This window comes from Passer domesticus, chromosome 1 (assembly GCF_036417665.1).
Source record: "Passer domesticus isolate bPasDom1 chromosome 1, bPasDom1.hap1, whole genome shotgun sequence".
Lineage (NCBI taxonomy): Eukaryota > Metazoa > Chordata > Aves > Passeriformes > Passeridae > Passer > Passer domesticus.
In genome coordinates this window covers 142,786,974-142,806,737 of record NC_087474.1, presented here as the reverse complement: position 1 = coordinate 142,806,737, position 19,764 = coordinate 142,786,974, and the positions used below count along the sequence as shown (strand labels likewise).

Below are 19,764 nucleotides of genomic sequence, written 5' to 3'. Positions count from 1 at the left end.
ACTCAGAAAAAAAGTGTTCAGAAGTTTCTAATGGGTTGGGCACCTTGAAGCTCACTGTAGGAACTGGAGTGAGAGAAAGGGACTGCAGGCAGAGCTCAGAGCCAGGGCTCGGTACTATGGAAAACTGTTTAATAGCCAAAGGCAAAAACACCCCGAAGGTCGGTGACGCTCCCCTCTCCATTTCCTGAAAGCAGATGGTGGAAGGGCTTGGAATTAATAGCCCTGCAGCGCCCAGCTTGGCACCAGCTCCCTGCAGAGATGATCAGCCTTTTCTGCTGACAGCCTGCGAGACAGCTCTCGCTCCACGTGGCAGTGTGTGTGCCCAAGAACCGCCCTGCAAATGAAATCTGGGAACACAGATCACTGAATGGCATCAAGTGCATTAAGAAAACCTGCTTTCTTGTTTATAGTACATTTTACTGTGCAATTCTGTGAAAGTCACTGACTCTTTTTTTATTCAGCAATTCTAATAGGGAAATGTGCATATCAAATCAGGCCCCAAACGGTGTTTTGCTCCAATGAACAATGTAGCAACACAAGACATTGCTTTTCATAAGAGGCCATCCTCTCCTCTCCTACACACACTTAAAATTAACTATAAATGTCTATATTTAGATTCAAAAGCTAGTTCAAAATCTTTTCTCCTAATTAAAATGTGATAGCATTTACTGCTACCTAAACATATCCCTACCACTCACAGAAAAATTCAAGACCTCTAAGGTTCTTTCTTTACTGTTGTCATCATAATGATTACCAGTAATTAGATGCAAGAAAACTAATTAATGCCAGTCAACAAGGTTTTTTGGAAAAAGTTTTGTCACTTCAATGTTCTTTTTTTTTTTCTCCAAGATAGTGTGTTCCCACGTAAGGTTGAAAGATTTTGGCATAGAAGGAGACAGCTCAAAGACAGACTTGGCTATCTAAAGCCATGCCTGCCTCCTCATAAAACCTGTGTCTGGTGCCAGGGTAAAAATAGTTTAATCTTTCTCTGTTCTTATATGATTGAATTAAAACACTACCAGATTAAAATGACATTTATGATGATAAAATTTATTATTTCTACTTCCTGAAAATTTTGAAGGAGAACAAAAGTAACCCTGCAGCTGAAAAATAAGCCCCACAATACTAAATTAAAGGAGTTCAATCTAGTCTGCTCATAAGGGAAGGATGAAATGTGAATTGTCACTGAATTTAAATGATTAGGTACGGAAAATAGTAGAGGAAAATTACTTTCTGCTCTTGAAAACAAATGCAAAGGATTCAACAGTTCTAACCACAGCTTAGATGAACAAAGTCTTAAAAAGATTAAATTTCCAGACAGTAAGGGAAATTAAACTTCTGCTTATACTTGAGGCAGGGAAAAGAAATTAGAAAGGTATGAGTCCCCAAGCCTGGTGACTCTCATTATCCACAGTGGTGATACAACTGTCCTTTAGGTAGAATGACAGCAAAACCCAATGTGAATGCAAGGCTTATATGGAGGAAATTTTTTAAGATTGTCCCTGAGCAACAAAATTTCTATAAAAGAGTTTGTACATTTAACTGTTCATTTACTTTTATAGACATTTTTGTAAGGAGAATATAGGAGGTGATAAGCAGTGTGGCTATAATGCTACCAAGGGCAAGACCACGTAAATCACATAAACTTTCATGTTGTACTACATAAAATTACACTTGGTTAACAACCCATCCAGACTCACTCCTGTCACAAGGGATGTAATATTCAATGTTCTAGGCAGGTCAGAAGTAGTCATAGCAAGCTGTCAGCAGCAATTAAGAGCAATTCCTTCTTTTTGAAGGATTTTCTTTTTTTTTTTTTTTTTTTTTTTTTTTTTTGTGGAGTAGAAATTGATTTAGGATACATGGAAACATTTAGTTGAAGTACTCCTAGTGTTTTGGGAATAGGAATTGGAGATCCATTGGTCCTAGGAGCCACCCATCTAGGTCACAGAGCCCTCAGGAGAGTCCTCTTCTCTGTCACCCTCCTCTTAGCTCCTGTGTTCCTTGAGAAAAAACAATCTCTGCTACCAGTCCGCAGCATTATCTGAGCAGCTTCCCATATTCTGCCCAGCACATTGACCTGAAATTCAGGGTGTTTCTGTATTCTCCTCCACAAAAGAGCCTGATTTGTTCAATCTGCTCTGCTTTGATCAACAGAAGGATGCACTGAACACAGTGGGAGTTAGGAAAGTCCAAAGCAAGGTGCCTGCACTCTCTGTTCCAGAAAATATTTTTAGTTAGCCAACAGTGAAGAGCAATGTGCAGAAATTCAGGACCTACCTGTGATGTAGTTTGAAGTCTCCCAGGTCTACACACAGAGAGTTCAACTTTCTCAGATTTGTCACCTTTCAGCTGCTGTTTCTTCTGCACCACGCCTCCCCAGAGCACACAGAATGCCCCATTTCATGTTGCTGCCACTACTTTGTACCCCCCATCTGACTTCCACTGCTGGCATGTTTTGGAAATAAAAGCCAGGAGAGGCAATAGACTCTGAAAACAGGATAAAAATATGCAAACTGCAGTGTCCAGCAGAGATGTAGTATGAAAAGTTTTTATAATTTTGTCTCCAGACAAAGACTACTGGAGAAAAATTCATATAGTACTCAGTTTTGGGGGTATTTTAGTTCCTGAAACATACCACCCAAAAAATGCAGTTACCAAGAAGTCTCAATAATAGCAAAAACTACTCCTGAAATCATGGTTAGGAATTAAGTATCCTCTGGGCTTGAAAAACAAAACCAACCCTAAAAAAAATTTTAAAATGTACTTTTCAAAACAATCCAGGCATCCACTCTGCACGTCAGTTGCAATCCACTACTAATACATCAGAGCAGTCCTTCTCTGCAGCACACAAGCCAAGCATTCTCCAGGCCTCCTGACAGCTCTAATCCCAAGGGCTCTGCCCCACCAAAACTCAAATACTAGTAAAAGATCAAAGTCAGACCTTAGAAACTCAGTACTGCTCATGAGGAACTTGGCATGCCCAAGAGGACTTTTTCACAGTAGTTCTGATTAGGAATATTAGAGAAACCAAAAAAATCTAGTTATAGTTATGAGTTTTAGTGCCATAAATTGTTTTTTTATTTCAGATTATTTGTATCATTATTAGTCTGCTGAATTATTTCATATGTGAAATGCTTAAATATGCTGTCCTAGCAAATCAAAAGAACTAGACAATTGAAAAAATAAAATAGATCCTTTTAAGTTCCCTTCTTCCTTTTATAATTTATCTGAAGAACTCTTGGTTGAGCATCTCTTCAGATCTTCTTAAAGTCCATTGCATGCATAGTCTATACAAGCTCTGTGAAGTACTTCTCTCTCATCTCCTAACCTACTGCTATAAAAACAAAAGAAGAAAAGTGCCACAATCCTCACATGCAATGAACAAGATAAACTCCCATCAAGAACTTGAAGGTTAATCTGTTTCTATAAATACAGCCTTAACATACATCCAGATTCCCTTCTTCTGAACTTCTAGAGGGAAAAAAATAATCAGTATCTCAGTGGAAGGAAGAGGATGTGAAATCTTACGAGGTTGTTTTGTTTCTGGATTTTTTAATTGAAAATTTGGTTTATCAGAATAAAGCAGGCATTAAGCTTGGTGGGATAGCTACTGTAACCCCATAGTATCCCCTCTCCACAGGAGTCAGCTATCAAAGCTGTCTGTGAGAAACTGTGAACCATTCCTACTGGGAATACAACTAAAAATACCAGCCCAAATTAGCAGTGTGCAAAGACACTCATCAAGCACCTTAACACCTTCCTGACAGAACACATGCAGAGCTTCTACTCAAATTTTATTACCATGTACCTGAACTGGGTATCTTTCTTGAACCACAACAATTCAAACTATTTTTACTGCTGGGAAAAAAAAAGAAACAGCAAAACAATAGCAAAAGTACTAAAAGGAACCTATTCCAAGAAGAGTTCTTCTCTCTTTCATATATCCATGGAATAGCTACTGTTGCCTTTTTCCTAACTTGGAAATTAAACACGAGATAATTTTAGTAAGGAGGTAATATAAAAGAGGATCTTTATTTGAAGGCTTTCAGGAGCAGTTATGGAAAGATGTCCACAAAATTTCACCCCCACCAGGGGTGAATAAACATTTATAGGTTTTAGGAAATTAGCATATTTGATAAAAAGCACCAATTAGGAGGACAAGTGGTGATGCAATTCCCCCCCAGGTCAATCCCTTTCTCTGGAGCCCCCCTTCAGCACTAGCTGTACTTGTCCATGAAATGTATCTCCAAGAGCTGATCTCAGCCTTGGTTCCGAGGAAGAACCAAGACAGGATAGGGGCCTTGTATCCCAAAACCCCTCGGGGCTTGGAGCTCTGGAACTTGTTTTGTCTTTCTGCTTAGGGAAAGGCCATGGAAAATTACTGGGAAAACTAGCTACTAATACAAGAGGCTACAGAGCCACAAATATGTGTGTGGAGAATACAGAGAACATACAAAAGGAAAAAAAAAGGCAAAATCCAAACTGGCATGACTACAAGTAGCATATTTATGTGTAACCACTTTATCAGCATCTGCAATATCCTTCAGAAAAGGTGAGGTTTTCAGACACTAAATTCTGCTGCACTGTCCTCAACTCCACAGATTCTTTTTACTTTCCTATTATCAATAGACACTACAGAAAACATAGTCCATATGTAGTCATGAAACCACTTATATTTCCTTCTGCAGCTACAGTTGCTCCTGTATCACTATGCGTTTTTAGTTTCCAAAATCCAAGTCCACATTTACAACATGATTTTAATAACAGAAGGTGGTGCAGGTACCTTATTCAGAATTGCTCAGGACAGCTGATGGCTGGTAATTTACAGTTATTAGTGACACTATTTCACCTTTCTGGTTAGTTTGTTTTGCTTTTTTCCCCTGAGCCCATTTGTGGGCAAGCAATGCCACACAGGAATGAGGAGACTGGGATTTTGCTAATTCAGAGGGTGCTGGTGGTTTGGCTGGAGTAGGAGAAGGAAACAGCTATTCACTGTGCTTCTGACACTGGGAGACAGTGACAACAAAGCCAGCACTGTGGCTGTGAACCTGCCACACATTTCATATCACTTTGGTGATGAATTACCTGACTGCTTTAACTGCCCTTTCCTCTGGGTTTAGCAGGGTCAGCTCTGCCTCCAACTCCTCTTCCCCTCCACCTTCCATCAAATGGACACACATCTAGACCTCTAACTGTGACCCTTATCCATAAAATACTTTCATTCCTTTCATTGTTTTAATGTCATTGTTCATCTCCTTGCCTCCAGGTAATGCCAATGTCATTTCAATGCCATTTTCTGTGCAACTCTTGATGCTGGAAGCTGAGCTATGCACATGACTGAGCATCCTTATCCTCCTTTTTTCAGTACAACCAACAGCTTCATGGATTCACAGTGAAGTGAGCAACAGCAACTGCCCCATAACTAAATGCCACCTCCTCCAGCTGTGCTGCTGCTGCTCTTCTGCTGCCTGTCAGCAGCCAGCACTCAGATGAAGACCACACATTCATTTAAAAAAATCAGATACAGATATCAACAACTTGAGTTCCCCTTCAAATATAAATGAATTGAACTCTTCTCTGAATCACCTCTGAGGATTGTCTGGCTCTACACATTTCAGGATAGAAGACAGTAACTGCTACACTATTTTTTGTCGTTTTCTTCTCTCCATATCCTTCAGATCTTCTAGGTGGCAGCTAACTCACATTCAAGAGAAATAGGAAGAGGAAGGCAGCCATCACCATGTCTGTTCTCTGCTCTTCATTTCAAAGTTTTGTGGAACACTGTCTCTTACAATACTCCTCAGGTGAAGCTCTGCCAGGCTCTGACAAAGTGCTTTGCTCACAGAGCCATGGGCTGCCTGTGCTAGCACGCCTGCAGCCCTCAGCAGCAGCTCCTTCTCCTCTCATAGCAGGGTCTGGCTCATCAAGGGAGGGTAAAAAAAAAAACAAAAAAACCACCTTTCTCCTTCTGCAGAGGCAGCACATCAGCTGCTGCTGTGACCCTGCAGGGTGGGACACGTGCCCCACAGGGACTGCAAGGCTCCCAGCACAGTCTCTGCAATCACAGCAGCAAGCGCAGCACCAAAACTGCTCATCTGGGTGTGAAATATTGTACATAAGCATTTCAACTAATCAATCTTGGACTGACTTAGGTACACATTTTTAGGTATAAGGGATTCTAAATCCAGACTCTCAGTGCAGGTACCTGTGCTAAAGCTTTGCTTTAGCTGTGATAGAAATGCTCATCAGGATGTTGTGGTATAGCTCGAGATTTTGGCATTCAAACAGACAGGATGGAATGGTTACTGTACTTAGCAGTCCATCAATAAGCTGCAATATAATTTAAACTGACATTTTTACAGTTCTTGAAGAAACAGGAAAATTAGAGGGTCAGCTTGTTTAATAAAATATGACAGGGGTTTTTAACATTATATTTTTCTTTTTTATACTCTTATTAGAAATAATTAGAAATTTAATTAACAATTGATGATCAGATTCACTGATACCATCATTACTATCCACATATAAAACAGGCTAAAAAAGGCCTAAGGCTAAAACAGTCCCTAAAAGTAGACCTACATTAAGGCAAAAATGCTACAGACAAGATTCTCAACTTGAGTTGAGTTCTTTGTTACAGGGTAGCATCAACTTCCACAAACACTTATGGCTTTATACTTCCTGGGTAGAGGGTTAGGTCTCTTATAATCTAACCTTTCCTGTGAGCATCTTCTACTCTCTGGTTAAAAAGGAACCACTAGAGTTAAAAATACTTCAAAATATCTGGTTTCATTCTGAAGTTCTGTCTTCACCTAGCAGTGAGAGCTGTCTCTCATTTATTGTGTAAAAATAGGGATCTAAATAAATAAACTTTATTTGAGAAAAAAAACACACAGCAGCAGAACAATGGCTGTACAACAAAGACTCAGGTGACAATTTAACAAAATAGTATAATTCTGCACTCAGTTACCAGTTTGCAGTAGTCTGGGATAGCTGCTTAGGCCAAATGAAGTCCTTCTGCTCAGAACAGTAAAGTTCATGGAAACTGACAGAAAACATATTTTTCCAGCTTATCATTGTCCCAGGCTTTCATATCTGAACTTCCTTCTAAAAGGAGTACCAACCAAACAGCAAATTTCATTAGAGAAGAAAAAAAGAAAGATGGTTATTTATCTGCTATTCAGAATGAGAGAGAAGCTTCAGCAGACACAGGAACAATTCATTGATGCTGGTATGTAGTTTTGAAAAAATAAAGTTCATGCTTTGATCAGTTTGAGAATTACACCACTCACTCAAAAGCTTGCCTGCAGTTAGGAACTTAAAATGTAATTTTTAATAACTGAAGCATACAGAAGTGAGCTTGAGACTCTCAAGGCAAAGGAGAATAAACCAATAAAGATATCAACAGCCAGCCCTCCCTACCCTCCATTCCTGCCACCATCAATCCACCCTAGATGGATTCCTGAGATTTCCTCCTGCATGGCCTCATTAGCACAACCGAGGGTGTTACAAGGGTAGCTTATCCTCCCCTGTTTGGCTGTGGGTTGGGGATTTCAGGCATGGGTGATCATGATCATATGTGCAACATGATGAGACCTCCACCAGCTCAATTTCCAAACCCACACAAAATCTGTCCCAGGCACCACAACCATAGGGGATACCAATGGAAAGTAGGGAGAGATCTTTCACTACAGGAAAAAGTCTGAAGCCTGGCATGCACTATTATATGTGCCTCATAAATTCCCACTCAAAACCAAATTATTTCACCTCTTGATTGATTATCATAGTGGCAGGAATACAGCACAAGGTACAATAAAAAAAGGTGGAGTGATTCTTGACTCCCCATAGTGTACCTTCAGGAAAACTCGCCACAGAACCTACAGATATGCATCAGAAGGGATCAGGTTCTGGATTTATAGTGTATTTTAGCTTTTTGTGCTTTGAAACTTTTACAGAGATGAGGAACACCAACACATTATGACTAAGTAAATCAACTGGCAACTTGTAATGTGAAGCCATTGAAATTCTGGAGTTCTACACAGATGCCCCATTTCTTTCCCTAGGTCAGCAATCACTTATTCTGAGTGCAGGAATACCAACACTGAAAAAGACATTAGGTGACACTTTCTTTAGAATACAAGATACTTTAAAGTTCAGATATAGCATTAGTCCTGAATAATATGTTATGATCAGTTACCTACCTTTTTTTTTTTTTTTTTTTTTTGATAGCTTTAGGCCTATAAATCCTCCTCTGGTTTACCACAGGCTAGGAAGATGACCATGACTGTTTTGTTCCATATGTGTATTTTAACCTGGCAGGGACACTCAACAGGCAATTACACTATAAAATTATACAAAATAATTTTCATGCTAGTGTCTATATTTCTATGAAAAAACATGAAAGATAGCCATTTACAAAACAATTTCAAATATCAACAGTCAATCTGCTTGCAAAACCAAACTAGAAACCCTTGTTTAATCTCACATTATGGATCCTGCTGCCTGGAACTCCAAGTGTTTGATGTACCCATTCAAAGTTTGTTTTGCATTTCGTGACTTGGCTTAGACATATCAGTCTGCACTGTATCAGGCCTGCCACCTTGTAAGGGAGAATAGTACATTAGCAACATTCATTTCCCTTCCTCCATTGATTAAAAGCTGTGGTTTGTCCCTTCATGGTCTGTGTGATGATGCTGACTGTTCCCCAGAATATTTCTTGCAATGCCACAAGTATTTGAGGACATATTTTCCAACTGTAAAGAGAAACTATATCATTCTGGAAAGTGAAGATAGAGCTGAGGACACTAACCATATTGATTTTTGTTGTGTTTATCTGTCTCTTTATATCTCCGTAAATCCCTAGTGTTTCTGATATTACTTTCTAACAGTGCATTTTTCCTGTTTCCCACTGAAATAAATGTCAGCAGATGACAACTTAATCTTTGTTGTTGCCATTTGGTAATTTAACTGCACTAAATAAGGAACAGAACCTGATTGCAGAATCTTTTTGCACCAGCTTTGTGTTATCTTAACATCTTTTTCTACTGTCTTATTAGGCTGAAGATCAAAAGCATAAATGGTAAACCTGTTATCAGCTTACAGTTCAGCATTAACCACTTAAACTGTGATTCAGCAACTTCGCAAAGATGACAGGTAATACTTACATAAGAATCACAACTTTGGCAAACATTATTAACTGCTTAGATTTAAGGGGTTTTGATAAGATTATCTCAGGGAAATATGAATAAACAGTCCAGCACATCATGCAGAATCACAGAATCATTTAGGTTGGAAATGACATATAAGATCAAGTCCAAGCATTACCCACTATATACTATACTATTCCTAGCAATGTAAACTAATTTCTAACTATTTTCTTGTACAAGACCAATTTTTTTGTCCTGTGCTGCCAACTCTTCTGTTTATTTTGGGATATGCTTCTGGTGTATAAACCATCCACAGAATTGGTTCAGCTTCCCTGTTCACTTCAAGACTAAATATCTCAGATCTGCTCTTCCATTCTCTTTAGCCCCTAAATCCATTTATGCTGTGTTTCCAGATACCCTTTAAAAAAAGTTTCATAAAGACTAAGAGAGCTGTAGCACCTTAAAAGAGGAGCTAAGCTGCCTCTGGTGGTTTTTGAATGCAAATTTCCTCACCTTGTTCACAGGGGATGCAGACTGCTCTCATGGGGCTCCAGGTCAGTGAATGTGGAATGTGCTGGTGGGGGAACATGGTCTAAGATCAGCCCTAAGGGTAGGAAACAACCTATATCAATTCACCTTTAAAAGAATTTAATAAAAAATAACCATAAATTGTCAAAGAAAACATATGCATTTTAGCATTGTTGACTACTCTAACAGTTTATAGAAGCTGTTCTAGATCTTGAGCAGCTCGGAGAATTAGGCCCAATACGTAAGCAAAGCAATTTTTTAGTACCTATAGGAAACCACAAGCCTCAAATGCTAACGTTGGCAAGTAAAACAGAAGATTCAATGTCTAAAAATTTAAATGGTTGCTAGTAAGCCACATGCCTTAAGACTTTATCAAGGCACTGTCAAATCAGAGAAAATCACGTTTGCATGAAGTTGTCACCCGTCACGTTAGATATTCATTTTTATTTATTGGAGCTTCATCTCTTGTGCAATGAGTGACTCAGGCTGCTCCAGGATCCAACATCTTTCACAGTAATAGGTTGACTAAAGCTGTAGCACTGCTCTTGGCTTCTGCTCAGCAGTTGGCCTGAGGTTACAAACTGTACTGTTTATTGAGCCTCATTAAAACCACTGTCATGTGGAATCAGCTTAGCTTGGCTTTAAGAAAATGTAGAATTGCCTAAACATGCAATTGCTATTGAAGTCAGAATGCTAAGTTTGTACCATATTCCAGTGATTCTAATAATGATTCTAATCCTATTCCATGAGCAATAAATGGTCACGTGTTTGTTGGTTTAAAACCTGATTCTGCAAAGGTAGTATTTGTACTAAGATAATTTGAAGTTGGCTTGCAATTAATGTTGTAAAACCATATTTTTCTAAGTAAAAAAACTCAAATCCTAACCATGCAAGAATTGTAAATGTATTGTATGTGTCCAATACTTTTGTCAAGAAACCAGTGAAGTATTTTAAATTTCATAGTTAATGTTCAGTTCTGGCTGGCCCAGAATATTTATTGAGCTGTTATCTCACGTACTATAAAGCAGTGACAAAGTGGGTTCTGCATGAGTGCTATTAAATATCCTCAATGTGCCATTACAACTGGTAGCCTTTTTGTAAAACAAGACCTCAGCAGCTTGTGATATACAGTAATTGATATAAAAATCCTGTGATATATTATCACAGTGTTCCTGCTCCAGAAGTGGGATTGGCTTCTTGGAGATACTGAGGAGAAAAAAAACTTCCCCTAATATGTTTGTACATTCCATTAGAACTATTTTGTTGGTCCATCCAGAAAGGAAGTGTTAGAAAAGAAGTATGACAGAAAAGGGTATTTAAGCCATCATTATAAAGATGGAACATGGTTAACAGTTTTAAAGTGGCAGAGGAACAGTTTATTAAACATTTCTAAGCCTTTTTTCCTATCATAAATTGTGATAAAAAACAAAAGAGAAAGAATTAAGTAAAGCTACAATAAGGAGATAATTCTGAGCAGTAGCATCAATTAACAAAGAAATCATCCAGGCATTGAACTTGCTTCTGCCAACATCAGCAGCAAAATTCTTGGCAATTTCGTAAGATTACTTCCAGTGCAGGAAAATTAAAACTTCCTTATCAAACTAGATGCTGCAGTAATTTCCTTTGGGAATGCGGCTCTTTTTTTTTTCTCTCTGAAGTTATTCCTATTATAAACTATATTTAAATGAACTTTCACCTACACAGAGAATGGAATTCCCTCTCTTGTGTTACCCAACACTGTTCAGATCTGGGACTTAGCATTAATTTATTTTACTTATAGATGAAGGTCTAATCTCATGATCAGAAAGCCCACTGTTAACTCATTGTTAATGCATGTGAAGGGAGAGTGGGGACCAGAAACAGAAATGAAGATAGATTTGGTATCCTTGGGGTACAGCCACTGCGAGGCGTTACCATATTATCATGGACTCAAATTACCTCCATAATTTCTTAATCCATTCTTCATATTCCTTCTTTGAATTCACTTCAGTTTTCACATTCTTTCCCGTACCTCCCAGGGAATTTCTCTACCCTACTAAACATGTGTGAAAAGAAAACTACCAAGCACATATGTCGGTCATAAAAAAATCAGACATATGAATTTCATCTTGCATATGGAATATTTGATTACTTCTACATTTTTATGTAACTATTTTAAGTCCAGACATGAAATAGAAGGAAGGCTGTGAAAATTGTCTGCTAGCTTGCTCACAAGGGAAAATGTGCTGCTTTCTTTCTCCTTTTATCCTGAGTTACATTTTTCTTCATTACAAAGTGAATTTAAGACTCAACAGTACATCAGGAATTAGCTCTTCCAATGTGACATTATCTTTACATTTAATCCAGTGTTTTTCTGACTGCTTAAATTTAATGCCATAATGGTTCTTAACTGTAAATCACACTCTCAAATAATTATGGTTTGCAACCATGAAATAACCAGATAAATTCAAGTATCCTTTCTCCAGATGAAAATTAGAACCTAGAGGAAGAAGAGTCCAGCATGGCTTACTGTCCTCCACTAAACACAGCAGGCCAGAAAGAACTTTGAGAAAATAAATGCAAAACTTCAATGTCATGTTTGATATAATGATATCAGTCTTGTCTTCTTTTTCCTGTTTGAAAAGTTATGCAAATTTCTTTTAGTCTCTATATCATTATGATCATTTCAAGTGAACAGTAATCTGATAGTCTGTTTTATAGCCTCTTTGGAATATTCTTAAAAGTCTAGGCTCTCTTTTTTCTTTTTGTTATTGTATCAAAAGTGGCTATTATTAAACTCTAAAGGAGACTTTAAAAGTCAGTAATTTTAATGAAAGAAATTAAGAAAACTGGAACAACCCCACTCCACCTCAGGGTGACACATGAAACCAATACATATAAAAAGAATTGGCAAGTTAAAGAGCAAACATATGATCGAGATGGCCATGCAGGAAGCAGTAATAAAGAAGCACTTCAGCACTGAAAACCTCAACTCTCCTTTCATTAGCCCAATGAAGCAAACATTTAACTATTGTTTAACAACAAAACGTAAATAATCAGGAAAAAATCAAAAACTCATCTATTAGATGAAGTAGTTCTATGCTGAAATAAAAAGGCTCTTTATGACCCAAGAAAAACGAAAACAAAACTAAAGAGGCAAAAATAGCAATACGTGTCTTCATCTTGTGAGTAAATTTTCATTCAGTTGTACTAAAATACCTCACACAGAAGTATCAATTATTATGTTTTGATTGTGGCCCATTATTATGGCAGATGAAATTCCAGCTAATGTGACTCGTTAGACATTCATCTAAAAAGCTTTTCCTTCACTGCAGAAATGGGAAGTGGACGGAGTGGTAGGCTGTAACTATGATCTCTGCAGTCCCCTTTTTGCTTGGCCATGACTTCAGAAGTAACTTTTGCCAATCATAATGCTTTTAGAACAGTTTATCTCTTTCTGCCACTTTTTTCTAGCATGAGTTGTGTGATTTAGCCCCATTGCATAACAAGAACTAAAACACCGAAAAAACAGTGTAAAAAACCACCGTGAGAACAGGGGTCCTATTACTGACAAGCAGCCAGCACCCATGAGCAAAACCAAACTAAAGCTCCTTCTAGACCATTTTCAGCCAGAAGTTTCATTCCTTGAGCAACAGAGATTTTTCCTATAATCCTCAGAAAAAACTTCACACTGTCTTCACAAAATCCTTAATATTTTTTTGCCACTGAATAATGTGAAAACTTTTTTGAATTCTCTAGAAATTTTGTCTCTGTGACATCAGGTCCACAGGTTAATTAACTTTTTGTGTTAAAAAAATACGTGCATTTTCAGTAGGCATAAACAATCACCTTTTACATTCTTTGAAATGTTTGGGGGCCCTATGTATGACTCAGAGCATAAAATGCACTAGGGCAAAGAGAATTTAGGTAGACTTCCGTCTCTGCTTTTATTCCTTTTCAGTCACCTACTTAGTTCTGTGGTCCACTATTCAGTTTTCATTTTTCTATTTTTGCTTCAATTTTATTTTCTAAATTCAAACACTTAGAAAAAAACCTAAAACTTATTACTATGATGTAAGGCACCTGTTTTCCCCATATTTTAAAAGTTGCAATTTTTTTTGTCCTATGTCTTTCCTTAATAAATAGTCCTGAGTCTACTCATTTTTCTAGAGCTGTCAATATTTATACATATGTAACTCCTCTGTCACTAATTTTCATTCACTTCCACTCCTTTCACATCTCTTTTCTCCATCTCCTTCCTTTATTCATTCATTCTTTTTCTTGGCCCTCAATATTCACTATAGCACAGTGGGGGGGAAAAAAAGGCAAGCAGAGTACTTATAATGAAGTAGTTGTGCTCAGAAAAGAATAATCATAGAAAATTTCATGGCCATTTAATGACAAACAGATTAGGAAGCAATTAGCATCTGCAGGTCTGTGTGGCACTGAGGTGTAAGCTGCAGTTCTGGCTGAACAAAGCTCTCTTCTCCCAAAGCACCCCCGGGATAGGCATGGATAACAGCAGTGCCCATTTTAAGTCCAGGATCCCCGTGACAGCAAGCCATGCCATCCACATTACAGAAAACATCTGTCATTATTTTCTCCTCATCTATCATGGTCTTTAAAAGCAAAAGACTCAGCACAAGCACAGTGAGAGACCGAATTCTGAGCCATACACTCGATTTGGTATGTTTACTAAATGTTGAATTTAAAGGTGGATATTAGATGGCTCTCTCCTCTATCTGCCAAACATTTCAAAAAAATTGACTGGCTAAAACTATCCATCCTGAAGAGCACATTAGCTGTGAACATGCTGTAAATCTAGATTTTTGCATGGCAGAAAGCTGCCCTTCCTACATTAAGGAAAAAACTGAAGATGTTATTTGACTCTTGAATGCACCAAGCAGTTTCTGTTGAAGCTAATATACTACTCACAGTGGTAACTGCTGCTCTTCATAATAACCAGCCATGGTCACTGGGTGCTTTAGATAACACTCCACGTTTTGTAACACCCCATACATCTCATAATAAGTGCCTTACTTTGTGGCACTCTCCCATGACCTGGGCAGCAGAACATTTAGCTACCCTGTACTTTGACACCTACTCACAAAACAGAGCAGGCCACTCTGTGGGAAGCTGAGAGTGTCTACCTATTGTACCTATGATTCTCAATTCCTGAATCCTACAGATAGTCTGAGGCCAAATGTCATCTCTACTTCTTTACATCCAAAGCATACTCAGAGAGGATACCTTTCACCTTTCTGCTTTCCTATCTATTTCCTATCCCAACTATTTCACTACCATTATGTGAAGAAGAAAGGGATAGGGGGTTGGGTTTTTTAATAGCATACAAATACAACTCTACACATCAGGAGGAAAGAAAAACAGAAACACTGTGCTGCACAAATATTAGAATATATATAATTTTTAAAAGTTCCCAAATATCTGACAGTAGGAATGAGATTTTTACCTACATAATACAATTTCTTATTTTTCTTATATTCCCTGGTTTTACTAAAATGCAATGTTTTAAATTAAAAGGCCTCAGCTTCTTCTCTTCCTTGGGAGACATTCATAGAGATTCCACTGGGAAGGGAAGAGTAGTGTCTGAAACCAGGTGGCAGCAGACCTATACTGATAGCTCTTTCTGGTCTTATTTTAACTGAGAGGACCCACCTGGCTCAATGGGTTGCATCTCCCCTATAGTGGCACGAGGGTGCAGAGATTTCTTACAAGGAAAGGGAAAATGATACTGCAAATACATGCCTGAAATTGCTGGAGGTACATGAGGCTGTAATATTGCTAGGAGTCACAGGTCATCTGCCTTTACATATATAAATCTGAGAGATTTTCATAAAGAAGGTACAGCACACAGTTAGAGCCTTTTGCAGGCATTAAAAGGAAAGCCATTTCATCTTGTCACAACCCGAATGCCTCAGAACATGACTTCACTTGGTCATTCCTGGCTGAATGCCTCCAGCTAATGATGCAAGCAAGAGAGACCATCTGAGAAATCCTTAATCAAAAGACTAATTGAAAATGTTTTATATCCACAGGTCAAGGTCAACTTTTCTCCTTATGAAACACATACAAGACAGCCAAAAGGACAATTTACTTAAATCGATAAGCAGTAATACCTGCAATGATTTACTGCAATAGTAGAACAACATGCACATTTAAAAGAAGAGTATCTCCTCATCTAGGTTACAAAGCTCTTTAAAATAGAGCCAGAACAGCATTCAGTTTCCTCTGGTTGCAGTGAATAGTTTGAAGGTTGAAATTACATTCTCTGTTGATCACTGGAAGACAGGGATAGAGACAGACTATTGAAAAATTTCAGTGTCCTTTTGGCTGCCTTCCAGTCCCATCTCCAAGTGGCTGCTATTCTATTTAATGTAACTGGAGTCTACCCTTAGGATGAATATCTTTCTTCCTGACAGTTTTTGTTCTTTTTCAAGGCAGGGGAAGAGCCACAGACCAACAAAGACTGCCTCTTGAAGCCTCAGCCGAAGGGCTCAGGAATGGAACAAACATGGCCAAAATGCTGCTGCATTACTGTCTTGCAAACAAGTTTCTCTACACTTTTACTGAAAATGCAGACAATATAATAACTGAGGTTAGGATAATCCCAGTGACAGAAAAGTTTTTCATTTGAAAAGATTTAAAACAGCAATGGGTTTTGAGGAAAATCTGTTCCCTTTCTGCAATACATTACCAGTTGGAAAAATATATGGTCCTTCTAAAAGATTGTAAGCTATAACTCATTCTTGTAGGAACATTGTAGGCATTTTTAATACAGACACATGCTGAACAGCTTGTTTGCATATAAGAGCTTCAAACTTTTAATCTGGGATTCCAGAACAAATCCCAACCTGCTTAAAAAGTCTTCGAAACCTTCACTCTTAAAAGCTTATATAAATTCTCTAAGTGGACAGCCCAGGGTTAATAGCTAATGTAATTACACCCTGTCTGTACTGCCCAGAGAGTAAAGATATGGCAGTGCACAGGTTCAACTCACACACATCAGCACCTGCTCTGCCCTTGGGCCCACACTGCACAAACAAGGGCACGCTCCACTATGTGATTCTTTCCATGGCTACTGGTTCCAAAATTAGCCAAGCCCCAAACTGACCAATTTCTGCAGGCAGAGTTACAAGCTCCTCTGGCCTTCAGGCTTCACCAATTACCAATGCTCCTCATGGACCTTCTTCCTGCTCTGCACTGCAGATATTTGTGCAGCACAGAGGCTCTGAGGCACACAACAAATCGGTACCTTCTGCTTGTTATATCTGCAAGAAGCAAAACACTGAGGAGTTTAGCAGACATTTATGCTCCCCCAAAATAGCCAGGACTGATTCACATTTACCCTGACTCACATAAGTTATCACAATCACATTACTTTCAGCAAAAACATCAGTTAAAAGGAATTTGTGTCAGGGCCACAAGCAAAGAACTCTTCCATTACAGCATGCCTGTGCTGGGAAGTTGTTAACATCTACAGCAATTCCCTTAGGAAATGTCAACAGCAGCACCAGAAAAAAACAAACATATTTGTTTGTCTAAATATTAAGAAGAGCCTGGAACAGTTTCTAAAATGTCAACAAGAAAACCACACTCCAAACCAGCATTATGTCTTTTTGTTGCAAACATAAATAATTCTTATGTTAGTTTGGAAAGCAGTCAGTGGGGAGTCAGCCTGGGTACCAGAGTGAAGCAGATATTCCTCTTCAGAGTATGCAAGGAACATATTAATCATGCAAATAGAAAGCCTTTTGAGGGAAAGAAAAAAAGATACTATGTCTCTTTGGGATAAGAAAAGTAAACATGTAAATATCATGCTTTTAGAAAAAGAGGGAAGTCTAAGGGATGGCTAATATTTGACAGCCACTGTGATACAGTTTTTTGTATACAGTCAATTTCCAGTCAATGCTGGAATATCTTGCACTTAACGTACTGCTTATTTCTTCTACATACTGCATAACACAGTCACAAGACTCTAGTATTGACAGTTGCACTAAAAAAATCCTACTTTCCAAATATACAACACTCTTGAGAAGCCTTCCACATTTTACAATACGTTAATCATTATTCAATACTTTAGTGTTCTCATTACGTAATATATATGATAAAATATAATTGTTATTTCTCATTATCTTTACTGTGTGATAATTAGCAGTGCTGCACTCACTGGTTACATGCTTTTTTAAAATTGCAAATAGACCCTTATAAAATCAGCTGGAGATTCATTCCTCTGCACCTCAGAAAAAACATTCACCTGTGTATCAGAGAGTAAGTGGCTGCAGATCCCATCCATTCCATCTGGAGAGGAGAGAGGGGCTGCAGTGTTCAAAAGGAGGTTTCAAGCACAACTAATATCCAGTACCAACAGGCCAGGGATTTACTCTTTCCATAGAATTTTACTAAGTAGGAAGTGGCTTTATGACATGGAGATACAAACCAAGCCGCAGCCAGGCATTGTCCTTTATTCAAAGCTTGTTTATTATCCTGGAAAATATCTGGAAAAGACAATCCCCTGCAACAGCCTAGATAATCCCATCTGGTTCTCCCTATTCTACCTAGCAAGAGGCAAGCCCTTCTTGAGCTCTCCCTTCACTAAAGCCTCTGTCAGCCTCATCAGCTCTCCACATCCAGGTCTACCAGCCAAACCCTATTCTGCCCCGTTTAAGCTAAAACTTCTCTACCATGTCTCAGCCTTCCTGGAAACTGCCAAGAGAGGACACAGGGCCTCCATCACAGGTTACGTGATAAACTACTTTTGTCACTGGTTTTTCCACTTAAGAGTCTGGGATATGCAACATCATCTGATTCATTTAATATAAATAATTGACAAGACTCCTTCCAGTTCAATAGTTTGCTTTCTATTGCCTTCATAAATAAGGACAGAACTTTAATAGAGTATAAATATGCAGTTGTGCTTCAAATATTTTAGGAATTTGCTATATAAAAGCAAAAATAAAGTCCCAGTTAACAATAAAATATTCTGTCACTGTAATTTTCCATGCTTATCACAGCTCCAATGATTTACAGGTTCTTTTCTTTTTTTACTTTTCTTAACAAGCACAAGGATATTTTTCACTGCTAAACACTTGAGCTGGAAGCTGAAAGTCAGGTAAGATGCTTGCTCATCAATTAGTAAATAGGATTTTGCAGGTCAAGTTCTGCCCCAGTGTCAGCTATCAAGTTACCTTTTACTGCAGTCATGTTAAATACAAATCCCCATCCATGCCCTGTACTGATAACCATAAATGTAACTACTTCCATCCACAGGAGCTGATGGTTTCTAGACAGGAAGAGGACAGGTTAGGAACAGAACTGAGCTCAGCTCTGAGCATGTTCAAGTGAAAACAGAGAAGAAATCCACTAGCTACCCTCACAGCTCTGAATGCCTTAATTTAGGCAGGAACAACAGCACACACCCATGACTTTTGTGAACAGCAGACATGAGACAGAAAGACATAAAGGCAGTTCTATCTTTTTGTTTTGAAGAAATCCTCAATTTCACTTGGAGTTAAAAGTATTAAGAAAAAAAAAATATTCCCGTTCAACAGGCAGCAATGACAGAGCAATGAATTCTCCAGTTGGTGCTCACATTCCTGACAAAATAGTGATTTGGGAGGAAAGAAAAGCTGATACTTGACATCCATATCGAGGGGGATAGAAGGAATCCTACCTCCCCCGCCTCACACATTGATGCTGTATCTCTCCTGGATCCTGCTGATAACATATGCTCCTGAGGCATCTTCTCTTATTATCACAGACAGTGCAGATATGCTATGCCAGCTTCTCTAGCATTCCTGATCTCCTATAAACACCACATGGTTCCACACATTTAATCTGCTTTATATCTTCAAAAGGAAGATATTATTTGGGGAATTTAAGGCATTGTACTTAATTCAAAGGAGGTTTATGAGCATACTTACTTATAAGGTGTTTTGAGGATGAGTTATCTAATAAGAAAGGCCCATTAAATTGAGTAAGGTGATTCTCAGCATACTTTGAATAGAGTAAGATGATTACTTTTTTTCTCAGTTGTGTCCCCCAGATCTGTAATTCCCACTGGAACAGAGGAAATATGCCCAGGAAAAAGCCT

At 38.4% G+C, this 19,764-nt stretch overlaps 1 protein-coding gene across 3 annotated transcripts in view; it reads right to left on the bottom strand.

Annotated features, from left to right (window-relative positions):
* OXR1 (oxidation resistance 1) overlaps positions 1-19,764 on the bottom strand; it is a 256,987-nt gene that overhangs the window by 182,207 nt on the left and 55,016 nt on the right. Inside the window, exon 1 of one of the 3 annotated variants that reach the window (XM_064394442.1) lies at positions 9,660-9,750. The exons of the other annotated variants lie outside the window; for them this stretch is intronic. The gene's annotated coding sequence lies outside the window, so the exon portion shown is untranslated. Of the gene's footprint in view, positions 1-9,659; positions 9,751-19,764 lie in introns of those variants that run through there. 3 annotated transcript variants of the gene reach the window in all.